Source organism: Schistocerca gregaria, chromosome 1 (genome assembly GCF_023897955.1).
Source record: "Schistocerca gregaria isolate iqSchGreg1 chromosome 1, iqSchGreg1.2, whole genome shotgun sequence".
In the NCBI taxonomy this organism is placed as follows: Eukaryota; Metazoa; Arthropoda; class Insecta; order Orthoptera; family Acrididae; genus Schistocerca; species Schistocerca gregaria.
The window spans coordinates 836333486-836351148 of NC_064920.1; the positions used below are offsets into that span (position 1 = coordinate 836333486).

A 17663-nucleotide genomic window follows, 5' to 3' on the forward strand; every position below is an offset into this window, starting at 1 on the left:
TCTTCCTGTCTAAACTGTTTCACATCCCTTTAAAAGGCTACAGTCCCGACAAATACCTCGAGAAAAGACGTCCTAACATTTAAATTTATATTTGATGTAAACAAATTTCAGTTTTTTTACAAATATTTTTCCCTCTGTTACCAATCTGTATTTTATTTCCTCTCTATTTCGAAAACAATTTACTTTGGTGCCCAACTAGTGAAACTCCAGGACTGCTTTTAGTGTCTTCTTTCCGAATATGCTTCGCACGGTATCGTTTAATTTGTCTTTATTCCAGTACGCTTGATTTACCTCCGTTGATTTTTGTTTCGTAGACTGTTCTCAACTTCCAGAATGAGATTTTTACTCTGCAGCGGAGGGTGCGGTGATATGAAACTTCCTTGCAGATTAAAACAGTGTGCCGGACCGAGGCTCGAACTCGGGACCTTTGCCTTTCGTGGGCAGGTGTTCTACCATCCGAGCTACCCAAGCACGACTAACGACCCGTCCTCACAGCACCAATGCTGCCAGTACCTCGTCACCTACTTTCCAAACCTTGCCCGCGAAAGGCAAAGGTCCCCAGTTCGACTCTCGGTCCGGCACACAATTTTAATCTGCCAGGAAGTTTGTTCTCAACTTTTCTTCTAATTCTTTGACACCTCTTACAGAATTATGATGTCATAAGCAAACCTCAAAGTTTTACTACGTCTCCCTGAATTTGAATTAACGTTCCTAATTTCTCCTTAGTTTCCGTCACAGCTTGTTCGTTTGCACACGCTGAATAACATCGGGGACAGTCTACAGCCCTGACTCACTCCCTTTTGCGTCCTTCGGCACATAAAGCCTCAGTCTGGCGTTTCCACAATTTCTGAACTACCTTCTACTGGCTGTATTTTATCCCTGCTACCTTCGGAATTTCGAAGAGTGTAGTCCAATCAAAATAAACACTACAGAAGAAGATTCCACGAATTCGTCACCTTTTGTCTCACAACAAGTGAGAGATCAATACAGTAATTGTGATAGCACTGCGACACTGGTTTTTGCTAACAATGATTCTGTAACGCAAAACATATTAAAAAAAATTGGAAGCTCGTTAGGTCTGCATCTGGCATTCATCAGAAACGTCGAATGACAATAAAGCCCCAGCTGGACATTACAACAGTCTAAAACAAAATTGTTTCCATGCGTTGAGATCAATTATTGCTTTCTCGCCATTAAAATTGTCACAGTTATATCTACAACAACAAAATAGTGGTAGATCATTTTTGAACTTCTTAAGTTAGTAAGAGACATCTACTAATATGTATCTTTCTCTAATTATTCTGTTCGTCCTGCTACTTGATAGTATCTGTAAAATTAGTTGTAGGTGTTAAGGGTTACTTCAAGCAAATGAGCCTAAGGTGGTTACAAGCGTAAACAACTGACCGTAGTATGGCCGAACACCGAGGTCCTGGCGTTTGGCCCAGTAACAGCAACAGGGCGATTTCCATAATCGCTAGGAACAGCATCCCGGGCTCTATCAGCAGCAGCCATGCCTTCATGTCTGATACGGTACTTCATCCCCGTCAACATGTGTTCCAAACATGCACTATATACACTCAGGCTGATCCTCTAAGAAGACAACAACTGTAAGGGTGTTTGTTTCTTTGTCGTGAAGTCGAGCAAGCCATAGTTTTCATTTATGCTCTATGGACAAGAACTCCAATTTGAGTTGTATAGGTACGATTGATGACAATATTTTGGAAGCGTATCGCTATCAGGTGAGAAAATTCTCGGTTCATGTAGACATGCAGCTGTAGATTGAAACAAAAAAATGTCAGACGTCCGTATCACCAGCAAACACAGAAAAATACAGTCCTCTTAACCGTCTAGTCTTTGATTACGGCGAGTGATGGTGAAGAAATAATTCCGTAGGTGAGAAACCGTTTCTACCCCGTTTAGGTCATTACTAGTGTAAGTAAATAGCAAATTTTCGTAATAATGAAACGTATTTAGTGCGTTCGTTGATGCCAGTACATCTCACATAACTTCCTTTGCGTTTCTTCGTCGAAGAAAAGAAATCATCCAACGTTATATAGTTATGACTCTTTACTTTCATCACCATTTGCTGTTAATGTACCAAAATCTTCAAATCGGATAATTCAGCTTACAGTATTACTGTCGGCTTCGTTACTTAGTAAGCTACATTTAACAGAAAATACATTGCTAGATCAACAGTATGCGGACACCTTCAGTTTACATTAATATGGGATGAGTCCATCCTACTACTTTATGACCGCGTGAACTCTGCCAGGAAGACTTTCAGTGAGATCTTTGAAACTCTGTGGAGGAATAGCAGACCACTTTTCCTCAAGAGCCGAAACGAGACAAGTTATTGATGCAGGATTCTGGGGTCTGTACTGAAGCCGACGCTCTAACTCATTCCAAAAGTGTTCCAGTACGATGAGGTCGGGACTCTGGGCGGACCAGTCCATTTCAGGGATGCTGTTGACCCCTGGCCATTACCTCACCCAAGCTTGAAACTTCCTTTCTTGGGCAAGTGCTCTACCATCTGAGCTACCCAAGCACGACCCTACCCGTCCTCACAGCTTCAATTCTGCCAGTACCTCGTCTCCTACCTTCCAAACTTCACAGAAGCTCTTCTGCGAACCTTGCAGAACTAGCACTCGTGGAAGAAACGATATTGCGGAGACATGGGTTAGCCACAGGCTAGGAGATGTTTCCAGAATGAGATTTTCACTCTGCAGCGTTCTGAAAACATCACCAAGGCTGTGGCTAAGCCATGTCTCCCCAATATCCTTTCTTCCAGGAGAGCTAGCTCTGAAAGGTTTGTGGAAGACCTTCTGTAAAGTTTGGAAGGTAGGAGACGAGGTACTGGAAGAATTGAAGCTGAGAGGACGGGTAGGGTAGTGTTTTGGTGGCTCAGTTGGTAGAGCACTTGCCCGCGAAAGGAAAAGGTACCAAGTCCGAGTCTCGGTCTGGCACACAATTTTAATCTGCCAGGAAGTTTCATATCAGCGCACACTCCGCTGCAGAGTGAAAATCTCATAATGCTGTAAAATGTGTTAGTGTCTTTTGGCATTTACTGTTTTCTTGAGCGTAATAAGAGGACCACACCTAGCCACGTTAAACACTACATAACGTAAAATCACGTTCTCTGTATTTCACTGTTGGCACTACACACAATGGCATTCGCCAAACCCAAAATCCTCCCCAAGGACTGCCACGAGTAACAGGGTAGTTAAGCACTCCAAATCACTCTCTCCCAGTCATCGTAATGTGGCTCTTTACACTACCTCAAGCGTCACTGTAGAAATGTGTGGCTTATGAGAAGCTGCTCGCCATTTCGTTCTTTTTTCTTAATTCCCTACTTACATCATTGTGCCAGATGGAATACTAGCAGCACTTTGGAACTCACGAGAAATTCTTTTCCGCTGACTTTGTGCTACCTTTTACAACAACCCTCCTCAATGCATTCGCCTTGCGACGCTTTAGAAGGGTTGAAATATCCCTGATGGATTTATTACTCACGTCATATCCAGTGCCTAGTCCACGATCCATGTCACTTACCTCTACAGACTGACCCTTTCTGCCGTTAATGTTTCTCTGCTGCCAACACAATACTGCCGCCCTACTTTTATGGCTCCACCTGTAGTCAATTACTCATTACGTTGATGAGTCCAGATATTTCTATCTGGTATTTCGTTTTTTAAGCTTCAAGTTTTGGTTGATTTCAAGTACCAGTTTTCTATGTAACAATAAACATTAGAATGAGTACAACTCAATCCGAAAGACAATGCACGTTCTGTAAACCGTTGTCTATATATGTGATAGTTGAAAATTTCGACACTCCATACAACGTAATGGAAATGTATCGAAGACAGAATCATGACGAAGCCAGAGAATAACCGCGACATCCCTGTCCCCAGTTTCTACTACGTTCTGAAGTTTGGAAGAAGTGAGCCGGCGTGCTGAACAGTAGGATACAGTTTCAAATATTTTTTATTCCAGTCTCTGATCACAATATAAATTCTTTAGACGCTAACCGGTTTCAGTCCGTAATGACCGTCCTCAGATGTTCTTTACACCATGTCCTAAAGTGATAAGGCCATAGTTTCTTTAACACAGTTGTCTGACTAATATCTCTCTCTAATGTCCTCTCATCCTCTCATTAATTGTGAGGAAATCTGTTCTGTAATAACATACCGTGCGCTGAAATTTGAGAAAAATGAAAAATATATAAATTAATTCCAGCAGCCCAGTTTCCAATATAACTGAGTTATTTCTTTTAGGAGAAGCAAATGACATGCGTGTGTGCTTCAGCTGCAGTGAATTTACATGCAGCTTCAATAAAGCAAAAAGAATTCAGACGTCAGTCGCAAACCCAGTCCGTATTTTTATTGCAGAGCTAGATTTCAGCTACTGAATCGCTATCTTCAGCGCGTTTTAACCGAGTCATACAAATTCGTCAAGTTTGTAACAAAGCATATTACTAGACGACTATAAGACTCACTGGAGATAGGAGGGGTGTCCAGAAAGTAAGTTCCGATCGGTTATGAAATGGAAACGACTATGAAAATCCGACAAAACTTTGTTCAGATATGTTGAGCAGTGTCTCTAGTATGACCCTACACAGCATCAAATCGCTCTTCTCATTTCTGATCTCACAGTGAGCGCGTAAAGATGTCTTGAAAATAGTGTCTCCCGCCAAGTACGAGGGACTGGTGAGAAATGTCGCCTGAAGTTATGCAGCCAACATTGCATAACTGTCTTGCGGTTTCTTATTCAAGACAATTCTCAGCCGCATTCTGCAGGGGCAATGAAGATGCTCATGCAACGTTTTCAATCGGAAATGTTTGATTACCCACAATACAGCCCGTAATTGTCTCCTTCAGAGTTTCATCTCAGCTCACATGAACCGCTGGCTATGAATACATTTTGGCACAGACAACGAGCTGTAGGCCAGCGTAAAGAATTGGCGGAAAGCACCGGCGGCTGCCTTCTATGATGAGGGTATGGGAAAGTTGGTACAACGCTACAACAGATGTCTAAGTCAGAACGGCGACTACGTAGAGAAGTACCTGGAAGGTGTAGCTAACTGTTACAAATGAAACATTTCTGATTTTCACTGTGATTTTCATTTCGCGATCAATCGGAACTTACTTTCCGGACAGCCCTCGTAGCTCTTCAATAGTTGAAATAAAGTTGCAGATTCGATTTGTAACTGATTGTTGAGTTCCTTTTCCAGTTATGAAATACACGATACTCACTGTGCACAACTGTTCCAATGGGATCAAACTTGGTAACATATAGTTTATCTTCCATGTGGTAAGAAACGTATCTACACTCTTGTCACTGCTCATTTATGTTGTGTAATGAAATGTGATTAACGTTTATTATTCAGTTATAATGTTTGGTACAGTACAGCGACGTAGTGAGAGGTAGGTTACCGGTAGTACTGGTAGAATTGGAAGGGAATGAAATATAGATGAAAGAGTAAGAGAGGAACTCGTTTTTTGTTTGTTTGGCCGTTTCCTTTTCACTTAAATAGAACCGTACATCACTCAGTGTTAGTCCATTGCGTATTTTATATCCTTATACAATATAAACTGCATTTGATAAATAATAAAATTAGTTCATCGTCTGACTTCTGCCCTTTTATGTAACCAGAAAAATTACTTTTCCTGCAAGTATAGTTAACATGCAGAAACAGTAAGAAATGTATATAATTATTGTTGTTATATTGTACTCAAAGGCCGCGCGGGATTAGCCGAGCGCTCTATGGCGCTGCAGTCATGGACTGTGCGGCTGGTCCCGGCGGAGGTTCGAGTCCTCCCTCGGGCATGGGTGTGTACGTTTAGGTCAAGTACTGTGTAAGCTTAAGGACTGATAACCTTAGCAGTTAAGTCCCATAAGATTTCACACACATTTGAACTTTGTTTTTTTCTGTACTCAAAGAACTTTCTTCATCATGATCGAAGGCAAGAGTTTTCTGTAAACATTAACAAATGCGAACGTTGTTTGTGTATAACAGAAAAATGTTTTATATTAGTTGTATTTGTTGGACGAAGTAGTGAAGAGACGTTTGATGCTTTCTTTTTTTTGGGGGGGGGGGGGGAGGGAGGGAGAGGAGGGAGGGAGAAAATAGAATTTTTTAGCGTTGTATGATAGCCCTTTATTGATTTTTTATTTGCCAATCAAATTTTTTTTAATAAAACCTAAATTAAACGCTGACAGTTTTAATTTTGCTATAAATACTATTTATTTTTAAGCAACAGAGAGGAGGATAACTATGTGTAACGAAAATGTTCCGTAGGTTACGTAGCCCTTTATATATCCTCACTCAGTTTCGAGAAGGTTCATCGTTTCCCGTTTCTAGGGGGATCTGGCAGTACACTGTTCGTATAAGTAGAGAAATCTATCGATATGAGGTTTAGCCCGTTAAGAAAGCAACACGCCTAATGTACACGCACCGTTGGTACGGTCTGAATTGACTATGGATACTAGGAAAACTATCACAATCTACGCTTACTTATGAAAGTCTACAGTGTCCTACAGTAGTTTCACAACTCACTTTTTAATACACAGCACATACCACCTGCGATTGCTTACCACTGCTGTTTGAATGAGGTGTAAATGAACTGCTTTAAAGAGTCATCTACGACTCCCACGCCACAGCAGCGTGGTTTTCAGTGGCACACACAGTACTGCGGGTAGCGGAGACAGTTGCTTTCCTGCCCACAGGCTGGGCTGCAGGAAGCAGGACAGTGTTGCAAGTGCACTGCTGGATGGCGGCTACCAGGGGACCGACAGGCGTCGTCTCTCTGCACTCGAATGTCTGCCCATCCACATCCTCCACAAGAAGGGAAATCTCTCCACTAAGACACATTAAGGCGAACTATATCATTCGGTAAGGTATTTTAGTGACAGTTACTTCAACAAGAGACTGTGATGGATGAGAGGCAACGTTAAACAGGATGACACAGAAAATCGGGAACATTTCCACAATCCAATAAAACTGGAAGTGATGAAGAAAAGAAATTCCATTCATAGTAATTGAAACCTTAGAGCTTTGCCATTTTGGAAACATTGATGGCATTTAACATTTTTTTTTTTTTAAATTACGTCCTTTACATGGCGTCCTCCATTACGAATACATTCGTGAAATCTGCTGTTAAGATTCCTCATTGACCGCTCCAACATCTCAGATGGTATACTATGAATTGCATCCCGAATTCTCTGTTTTAACTCATCCAGGGTTCTTGGTCGAGTCGTGTAGACTTTGCTGCTTAACGTAGCCCCACAATAAAAAAAAAAATCACAAACGGATAAACTTGGCGGTCTAGGGGGGGGGGGGGGGGGGGCAGGGAATGTTACCAAACCGTGAGATCACACGGTTGCCAAACAATTCTCGCACATATGCCATTGACTGCAGTGCAGTGTGTGATGTCGCTCCGTCATGTTGAAAGCAGGCATCTTGAACGTTTGGAAAGTTGTTCAATGCAGGTGTAACGAAAGTTCGTAACATCTGCACGTAACGATCTGCATTGACGGTTATTGTGTGTCCCTATTCATTTCCAAAAAAATACTGTCCGATAATCACACGTGATGAAACACCACACCATACTGTCACTTTACTAGCGTGTAAAGGGCGCTCACGAACGTCGTTAGGATTTGTGTTTGCCCAGTAACGGTAGTTATGTTTACTCACATAACCTGTGAGATGAAACTGTGCCTCATCTGACATCCACAACGTTTAGAAATTCATCGTCATTGTTTATTTTGTTGTTTGTTGACAGAATTCTAATCGTAACCGGTAATCGTTGTCCTTCAATTGTTGCACCATTTGTAGTTTGTATGGATGAAATTTTAAATCAAGATGAAGAATTCTGCGAACAATTTCCCGGGACATTCCAACCACTGCTGATTGCTTACGAATTGAACGCCGTGGGCTCCTTAAGACAGACCCGCGTACAACATTAATGTTTGCTGGAGAACGCATACTTCTTGGCCGTCCTGTTGGTTTCTTCTTGAGGACAGATCCAGTCTCTTCAAAGTCATTAATCCAAATTTTTATCGCGTCTTTCGACGGAACGGCTTCATGACGTAATAAATTATAAAAACGTCGAAACTCCCTCTGCGTCGCTGCCAAACTATCCTTGTTTTTATAAAACATTTTTATGGTTAACGCACGCTGTTGTCCGTTGCACTGATCCACCATTACAGAAATGTCGGACTTTTTACTCGCTAACTGACACGAACGCGCAGTGCTGCCATCTGCCCATAGCTACCTCTACTCATTTCAAACTTCCTGTTATTCTGTGTCAACCCGTACTTCTAGTTTCCAAAGAAAAGGGCTATTATGACCGTAGACACTGGTGAATGTTCCGGGCTGTATGATACAGGTCCTTGAAGCCTTTTTTCCTAACCTCTGAAAATGCTCAATGCAGCTGAGGAGAAACGTTAGTCGACTATCACCTCATGGTGGTTTGCTGAGTATAGTAGTAAACTCAGCGGGATCGGAACCACCCGTGAAGATGTGCAACGCAGATGTGCAACCCCGGAAGATGCACCATCAGCCAAGGCAACCCTATATTGTGTAATATAGAGACCGTTTCGAAGCAAGTTGTCCCATCTCGAACTCATACAGTTTGAAGTAATGGAAGAAGAATCCACTTGCTTTGATATCCCGTTCGTCAAAAATATCGGCTACTGACAGTTTTTTGTGATTAATGTAAATTTTTCGATGTACTAGACAGTTTCACTTGAAAACACAGGAATGCCAGTAATTACAATATTTTCAGCTTTAACGTGCATTCCCAAATGCTACAGGTTTTGGATCGAAATCTCCCTTTAACGTTGTAAATGCGCACTGAGTGGGATGACCACCTTCTTGGACACATTTTGTAAATGCAAGTAAATAGGTACCCTATCCACAATAAACCGGGTACAATTCAGTAACATTTCATTGGTGCATAATCAGATACGTGTACTAAGTCCTTACTGTCAACGGCACATTCTTCCTATCTCGTGAGTTGTCTGGTGACAGTCTGTTCTGCCCTTTGTTTCCGATCCTGCAGAGAAGGCAGTAGTAACGATCATTTGAAGATACAGACATCGCAACAAAGTTTGTTTAGTATCTGACACAGTGATAATTATTGGTAAAATAGGTGAACAAGTAAGTAATAATTTTTGGCCAACAAGTTTTGTATTTCGATATTGACTGTTTATTATAATTAATAGTTTTGATAGCTACAAATTATAATTACTTCCCAATTTAATTTCATTCTTAAAGTGCAACTGGAGGCAAAACTCCCATTATCGAATATTCATTGAAATACAATAAAAAAGAAAATACCATAATTTTCGTATGGCTTCTACCGAGGACAGCCTTGAATGTTTGTGTAGGAAAAACGAAATACAAAACATGTATTACTCCTAGCAGAGGCGTGTGGTAAACATGAGGGTGAAACAAAGCGTAAAGTCTCCTGTGACATAAAAAAGTTTACTAATGAACATATAACAGAGGAATCAGCACAGCTCATAGCCTCAACTGTCCTATAGACAACACTACCTTTCGATGTAGTCACCATTCATTTGTACAGATGTGCGCCACCGTTGACACCATGCATTAAAACCGTTAGGAAAATTTAGGCTTTTGCTTCTTGACCCTGTTTAACCTCATCCAGTTCATTGAATCAATAACCACATAGATTGTCTTTCATAGGTCCAAATGAGATTAAGTCAAAAGGAACCAAATCAGGTCTGTAGGGTGCATGAAGCAACACTGACCAGCCCATTTTTGCATTCGCTTGGGATGTGAAAAATGAGATGCGGGGGCGTGAACTAACTTGTTTTAATCACCGGGTTCAACGATGGTGCGAATCTGTACAAATGCGTGGCGACTATGTTGAACGGAAGTGTTGTGTGAAAGACGGTTGAGGCTACTATCTGAATTAATTCCGCTGTTATGTGTTCATTATTAAATTTCTATGACACAGGAGGCATTACGTTTTGATTCACCGTCGCAAGAGGTCTTTCGGCTTTACTTAACTCTATAATTTATTTCTGTGCTAGACCACCGTTCTTTCATCACTGTAATCGATTATTTTATTGGATGAATGAGGCTTTAGTGTGCCCGGTTGATCACGTTGCCAGAACATAGAAAGAAATTAGAGGCGGTATCAAAGCAATACAATCACGCTGTGGTAAACAACAATTACAAGTCATTAGGGGAACGAATATACAAAGGGTGTTCAGTAAATAATGCGACACTTTTTTCTTTTATTTTCCTTTTCTTTTCTTCAGCGTGTGCGTGGCCGGCTGGCACGCGGGAGATCGGACAAGTTTGTGCGACCTTGTTGCGATGATGACAGATGCTTTGGCCAACGACTCCCCGAGCTTTTGTTCACTTTCAAGTCTCCGTAGTCATTCTGCAAGCACCTATGAATATCTGCAGTACTCTGGATTTCCGTCAAAAGAAACTCAATGACAGCTTTCTTCTTACAGACGTCATTTTACGGGTTAGGTATAGCGCCGCCTTCTATCGGACGTTCATGAAGCTATAGAAGCTGGAATATTCCACGGCACCCCACACTAAATTCCACATTTTTTCAACTGAAATAGGCCGAGAAAAAATGCCCCACGTGCGTAGTACCGACGCGATACATAGCCGCTCTTGAGGGCGTTTTGGTGGTCCATTGTGTGACAGGCATCGAGTGAGCTGACTGCTGAAGGCCAAGCGGCTCCCCCGGATTCCTGAAGAGTGAATCAGGAGGCGACGCAGCCACACGTGTGCCACGCAGTGCGGTCGATAGCGGACACGTGGGCCGCCTGTTTTCTGCTGCCGCTCGCTGCCCCCCGGGGCGGATATCTGTGTCAGCAGCGACGCCTCGCCCTTATTGGACCTTATGTGCGTCCTGTATTCGCCAGCAGGAGCGGACTGCTGCTGCCCCACTGACGGCACGCAGATCAATACCGAACTGCTAAGCGTAGCACAATTTTCTGTGGAAAGGTCTTTTTTTCTTTAGCTTCTCGAGCTTCTAGATTTCGTTTCAAACATGCGACTGCTCCTACTTTAAATATTTCCGAGAACTAGCTCCCTCCATCGTTCTCATCACTTTCGATTTTGATCTTATGTGAAGAAACTCTGTTTTCTTGGCCTATATCCCCGTATTATATTGGCAATTTCGCTTCTGAAATGTGTAGGTGGAGTCAACCAAAACAAATTTTGGCCACAACGTTGAAGAAAAATGTCAGTTCGTTTTTCATAGCAAACAAAATGCTTTTGTACTGAAATATTGAGTTTAATTTGTCGATACGATAGAATGAACACAGATTCATACCATTTTTATGATACTAATATATATATATCAATACTGACCTTTCGACTTTCGATAGGTTAAAGACTTACCAACCAACGTTTATAACCTTTATAGACTCAGATAAAGCTTTTGAAAGTGATGACTGGAGAAACGTCTCTGAATTCGTGAAGGTATAAGGGATAAAATACATAGGGGGGGGGGGGGGGGGGGGGGGGAAGGCTATATACAACTTGTGCAGAAACCAGACGGCAGTTATAAGAGTCGAGGCGGTGTGAAAGGGCATTAATGCTTGAGAAGGCAGTGAGTTAAGATTGTTGCCTTTCCCCGACGTTATTCGATCTGTACATTGAGCAAGTAGCAAAAAACAAAAGAAATGGAGATGAATTAAACTTCAGGGAAAAGAAATAAAAGCTTTGTGATTCGCCTAGTTTACAATTCTGTCAGAGACAGAAAATGAGTTGGAGAGCTGTTAAACGGAATAAGACAGTGTCTTGAAGGGAGGATATAAGATGAACATCAATAAAGTCAATAAAAGTAAAGAAGGAAATAGAATGTAGTCGAATTAAATCAGGTGATGCTGAGGGAATTTAATTAGGAAACGAGACACTAAAATTAGTAGATTCGTTTTGCTATTTCGGCAGCAAAAAACTGATGATTGCGCAAGTAGAGAGGATATAAAACGTAGACTGGTAATGGCAACAAAAGCGTCTCTGAAGAAGAGAAACTAATTAACATCGAATGTAGAATTGTTAGGAAGTCTTCTCTGCGGATATTTGTGTGAAGTTTAGGTATCGAACTGAAACATGGACGATAAACGGTTTAGAGAACAAAAGCTTCTGAAACATGATGCTAAAGAAAAATGCTGAAGAATAGATTGATAGATGACGTAACAGATGAGGAGGTGCTGAATAGTACTGGAGAGACAAGATATTTGTGCCACAACGTAACTAAAAGAATGTATCAGTTGACAGGACACATTCTGGGACATTAAGGAATAATAAGTTTGCCGAGCGGTTCTAGGCGCTTCAGTCTGGAACCGCGCGACCGCTACGGTCGCAGGTTCGAATCCTGCCTCGGGCATGGGTGTGTATGTGATGTCCTTAGTTTAGTTAGGTTTAAGCAGTTCTAAGTTCTAGGGGACTGATGACCTCAGAAGTTAAGTCCCGTAGTCCTCAGAGCCATTTGAACCAGTACCGTACTTTAAGGCATTCAAACAGGACGAAAACTAACTTAGCGTACAACACGACTCGAACAACACAACTAACTGCAGACCCCCTTATGGCAGATAGAGTACTGAGAGTAAGACTACATAATACCCTGCCGACACATTTGACGGAGCGCCAGTGCAACGACTGTGCTAATATCAGCAACCAAGCGTCGCGCAGCCCTTCCTATAAATACTTATCTCGGAAAGTATGCTTTTCCGGACCCATGTTTATTGGACTTATCTTTCTGTCGCAGTATTCAATAAGTTTTTTTTTGTTTTTTTTTTTTTTATCCTGTATAAATTTCTGTCTTCACAGGAAAAGTACAGGGGTTGGACAGAAGTGTGGAAACAATATAAGAAACGCATGCTTCAAATAAATACAGATGTTAGCCAAGCCTGCAGGACGATACTTTGTAGTTAACTACGAACAGCGCCTCTGCAGTCTCTTCAGTCAGTTGCAAATCTGAAGAAAGACTTCTCGGTTTTCGAGTCAGTTCGAATAAAATGCTCGAGCTTTCGTGGCTATCTCCATCATCGTAGTCAGAAGATAAGAATCAACACTAACGATTTTACAGAGGCCTGGGTTACAGGCTTATTAGAGCGTGGCGGCCGGCACTGTATATAGAAAGAAAGCAAAGAGGGATACTTGGCGAATATAGAGAGGCGCGAGCGGCAGTTTCAAACGTGGCGCCTGCATCTACCGTCACTTCACGTCACGCGCTTCAACGGCGAGCTGGAGCTGCTGCCAGGTGAATCGTACGATATTCCCCGCAATGATGTGATTCAAACTGACAGAAAGTGTAGAGCATGACTAGGACTGCAACATATGTAAACACGAAGACGCCATTCTCAACTGTTTTCCAGAAATTCGAGTCTGAAAATGTTAGGTGTACGTATGTACTTTTATATGATGAACAGGGCTCGAAGAGTCCGTGGCCAAGCGGGTAAGCGCTTACATTCATAATGGTCAGCAGCTGCCTTTTCTTTTTCGTACGCAGTTGTAACAACAATTTATTATGACTGTGCAAATTAAGAATTTTTCACTATTCAATTATTATTTTCAGAGAAGAAGAAAATTCTTAAGGAAACTGAGAACAAAAACAGGATACATGAAAACTTTCAACCAAACCAGTACAGTCATTTTATTTATATTATTGTATCTACAGCTGTGACAAGTATAACGTGTAACGTATGGAGAACTGCGCGAATCCGGATAATAGTGATCGTAAAAACATTCGTAACAGTAATTATTGTGACATAGGGTATATATGTAAGGAACGCCAAATTTTTGCATGTTCGTGTTTTTTTTCAGTGTGTCTGTTGCCAAACAGACCTGATTTGGATTCGTAATCGGTTCTCTGTCATCATACAATTTCGCGGTGTACCACGCATCTGGAAGCATATTACAGAATACTGTTGCAGAAAACTAATGGTGAACGACTTATTGAATTTTTACGAAATCTTCTCTAGGAACTATCCTTATACTTTGTTCGAATATGTATACATAATTCTGTAGTCGTTTTGTAAGTTTCTTCGCCTGCATCTAAAAATATACGTCGCAAGGCTGCAAAAAAAAAAAAAAGTTCAAATGTGTGTGAAATCTTATGGGACTTAACTGCTAAAGTCATCAGTCCCTAAGCTTACGCACTACTTAACCTAAATTATCCTAAGGACAAACACACACACCCATGCCCGAGGGAGGACTCGAACCTCCGCCGGGACCAGCGCACAGTCCTTCACTGCAGCGCAAGGCTGCCCCAGCGGTTTACATTCCGGAGGACGCTGGCAGACGCTCTGCATCTTGAAAAGTTTCACCATACAGTCCAGCAAACCCGGTTTCGTTGGCCTCCCCCTGAATCGGACGAAAATAAAAAGAATGAGCAGCGAAATTCGATTCAGTGACATCGCTAAGCGCTTACTTAGTCGGCTACGGACTCGTTGAGTACGAGCGACGTTAGGAAGTACCTCAGACCGACTATAATTATCAAACTCGACTTTCTAGAAAACGGTCGAGAGTTGCGTCTTCCTGTTTAAATATGTTAAAGCCCCAGTCGTGCCCTGTATCGTGCCCTATACGCCCTGTCAATATGAATCAAATCGATTTCAGTTATTTCGTATGGTCCCCTCGTAAGGGTTGCACAACTGGTCTTCCACGCGCTCTTTGATGGGTGGCAGAAGCTGCAATAGTCTCAATATAAGCAGAAAACCGTGCCTTCCCCGGAAGCCAGGGGTTTTTACTCCTGATGACGATGGCGGGGACAGCCATCGAAACTTTCAATATTTTTGTCGAATCCACGCGTCTTGAAAACCGAGTACATTTTAACAGATAGGCCGCCGCGAAAGACTTCGGGACCATATCTAACCTCTACGGTGAGGACGTAAAGCGCACTGTGAGACTACCAGGGAAACTGCGGAAAAATAAATCACAACTACTGAGTCCTTCAGCATTTTTGCAACGCTGCCGTCACAAGGAGGTATTTCCTCGCCTCGCTGTAGTCAAGCACTACATTGAAACAGTTGTAGCGGCCAGAATTTGAAGAGTACAAGTCACGTCATAGCGAGACAGGGGGTACGACAAACCAGATGTCAGCTTGACCATAATGCCAGGACTCTGTCACTCGATCCTGTTGCCGTTCGCTTGGGAGTGGGTGGAAGTAGTCACGGGAGCTCAACAACACGCAATTTGGTGCGAGACAACCTCAAAGCAGTGAAACCTGTTTGACCTCTAAACCCACGGAGGAACTGCCTTGGAGAATGTTAAATCCTATGGAATAGTTTCTTATCTCCCCAGCCAAAACTGGACGATGTCTCTGTGAAATACCAATGGAATGGACGGTCGTATCATTGACGTAATCGCAGAAGCGTAGCGGCTACGGCTGTCAGAGAGACTAATCTTGCATTCCAGAGCGCGGCGCCGCTGCACTCCCGCGACTAATAGAGTGGCTCTCTCTCCCCTGTTGCAGGTGACTCCCACGCAGCCACATCCACAGCCGCAGCCCACTGCGCCGTAGCCGATTGACGCCGCCCTCGGATCGTGAGTACGCCCACATTACTGAAGTTTGTACTGCAGCCTTTGTCCAAATTTGGGAAAGAATGCTATTGAAAATATCGCTGCAAACAACTAAAATTCTTCAGAATATGACGTCAACACACTTCTTCCAGCGCATTTCCCATGCGTGGAAGCCACAGTGAAGTTTTTGGAATGTTCTCTGCTACGCCCTCGTAGCAGAACCCTTTGATTTAGAACAAAAACTATCAACCGCACCACATAGGGGCCGTCAAGGGGTGGGGTGGGGGGGTCATAGGGAAGTGTTGCGATGCCGTTTCCGTTAGGTTGCTGCATTGTCGTGACACAGCTTCCAAGAAAAAATATTCAAATGTGTGTGAAATCTTATGGCACTTAACTGCTAAGGTCATCAGTCCCTAAGCTTACACACGACTTAACCTAAATTATCCTAAGGACAAACACACACACCCATGCCCGAGGGACGACTCGAACCTACGCAGCACAGTTTCCAATTGGCGGCGGTGCCTGGCTTCCATCATTCTACTGATCCTTCCCTTCAGTGAAGGGATAAAAAGTATCCGGACACCTAGGTGAAAATGTTTTACATGTTCTTGGAGCCCTCCATCGGTAAAGCTGGAATTCAATATGGTTTTGGCCCACCCTTAGCCTTGATGACTGCTTTCACTCGCAGGCATACGTTCAATCAGGTGCTGGAAGGTTTCTTGGGGAATGGCAGCCCATTCTTCGCGGAGTGCTGCGCTGAGGAGAGGTATCGTTGTCGGTCGATGAGGCCTGGCAAGAAGTCGCCGTTCCAAAACATCCATAGAGTTTAGGAGGCACGTACGCTGCATATCTCACTACTCTGAGTCACGGAGTTGCGCTCTATCAACACTACTGTTATGTAGTTCTCGTACAGTACATAAAAGACGTAGTAAGTTATAGAATTGCCGGTAGTCTTGGTAACTCTGGTAGGAAAAGAAACGTAAATGTACGTGTATGAGAGAGAGTGCGAGCCGACGACTTTTCTTTGTTCTTTTGCTTGTTTGGTTGCCTGTTTTGCACGTAATTAGAACCGATCATCATTGATTGTTAGTCCACTGTGTATTTTATATACTTACAGAATATACATGGCATTTTGTAAGTGATAAAAATTAGTTGATCGCCTAACTTTTGCGTAACCAAAGTAATTACTTTTGATGGGACTACAGTTCACATGCACAAGCATTAAAAATATATAATTATTGTTGGTATTTTGTACACAGTTGAAAGCTCTTCATCACGATCGAAGACAAGAGTTTCGTGTTATCATTGATAAATACGGAAGATTTTTATGAATAATAAAAACGTATTTTATGTAACTTTGAGAAAGGATTGAAGTGATGTTTGATATATTTTTGTTTTCGTGTTTTTTCTTTATTTTACCTTTTCGTTGAGGAAACTGTATTTTTCTGGCGCTATGTGATAAATCTGTATAGTTTTCTTCATTTTTCTATAATATCCGTCTGTTACGAATAAAATCTGAATTAAATGCTGATGCGTTCACTTTTTCTATAAATATTGTTTATTTTTAAGGAACAGACAGGAGGATTACTACGTACAACAAAAATGTTCCGCAGGTTACGCTGCTCTTTATATATCTTCACTCAGTTTCTAAACCGTTTAACGCTTCCGGTTTTTAGGGGAGTCTAATAGCACACTAATAGCATAGGTAAAAAAAGCAATCTTTGTGAAGTATTACCCGATACGTATGCAACATACCTATCGCACAGGTAACGTGGGTACGACCTTTACTAGCCAAAGCTACGAAGGAAACTGCCCTAGTCTACACTTACTTACGATGGTCTGCAGTAGCCTACGCTTGTTTTGCAGTAATAATAGAAAAAAATGACTTTCAAAATTTGTTCTACAGGGTAAATGGACACAGACTTACACAGAAGAAGGGCGAGGAGGCACGTGCAAATGAGTTCAGGCCAGCGTCTAGAGAGTGTGCCGCGGTAGTGCCTGTTATATGTTTCCGCCTTGCATTACACAAATAGTTCCCACATGGACATCTCTTTGCCAAATGAGAATATAAGCTGACACACAGCTCCACTCGCGTCATTGTCAACAGTACCTCAAGACAGCATCAGGCTGTGTCTGCAGTCAC

The 17663-nt window shown here is 42.3% G+C and overlaps 1 long non-coding RNA gene across 1 annotated transcript in view; it reads left to right on the forward strand.

The window, feature by feature from the left end:
- The window catches only part of LOC126272197 (uncharacterized), an 891399-nt gene that overhangs the window by 631060 nt on the left and 242676 nt on the right, over positions 1 to 17663 (forward strand). Inside the window, exon 3 of the long non-coding RNA XR_007549192.1 lies at positions 15474 to 15544. This is a non-coding gene — a long non-coding RNA (uncharacterized LOC126272197). The remainder of the gene's footprint in view (positions 1 to 15473; positions 15545 to 17663) is intronic.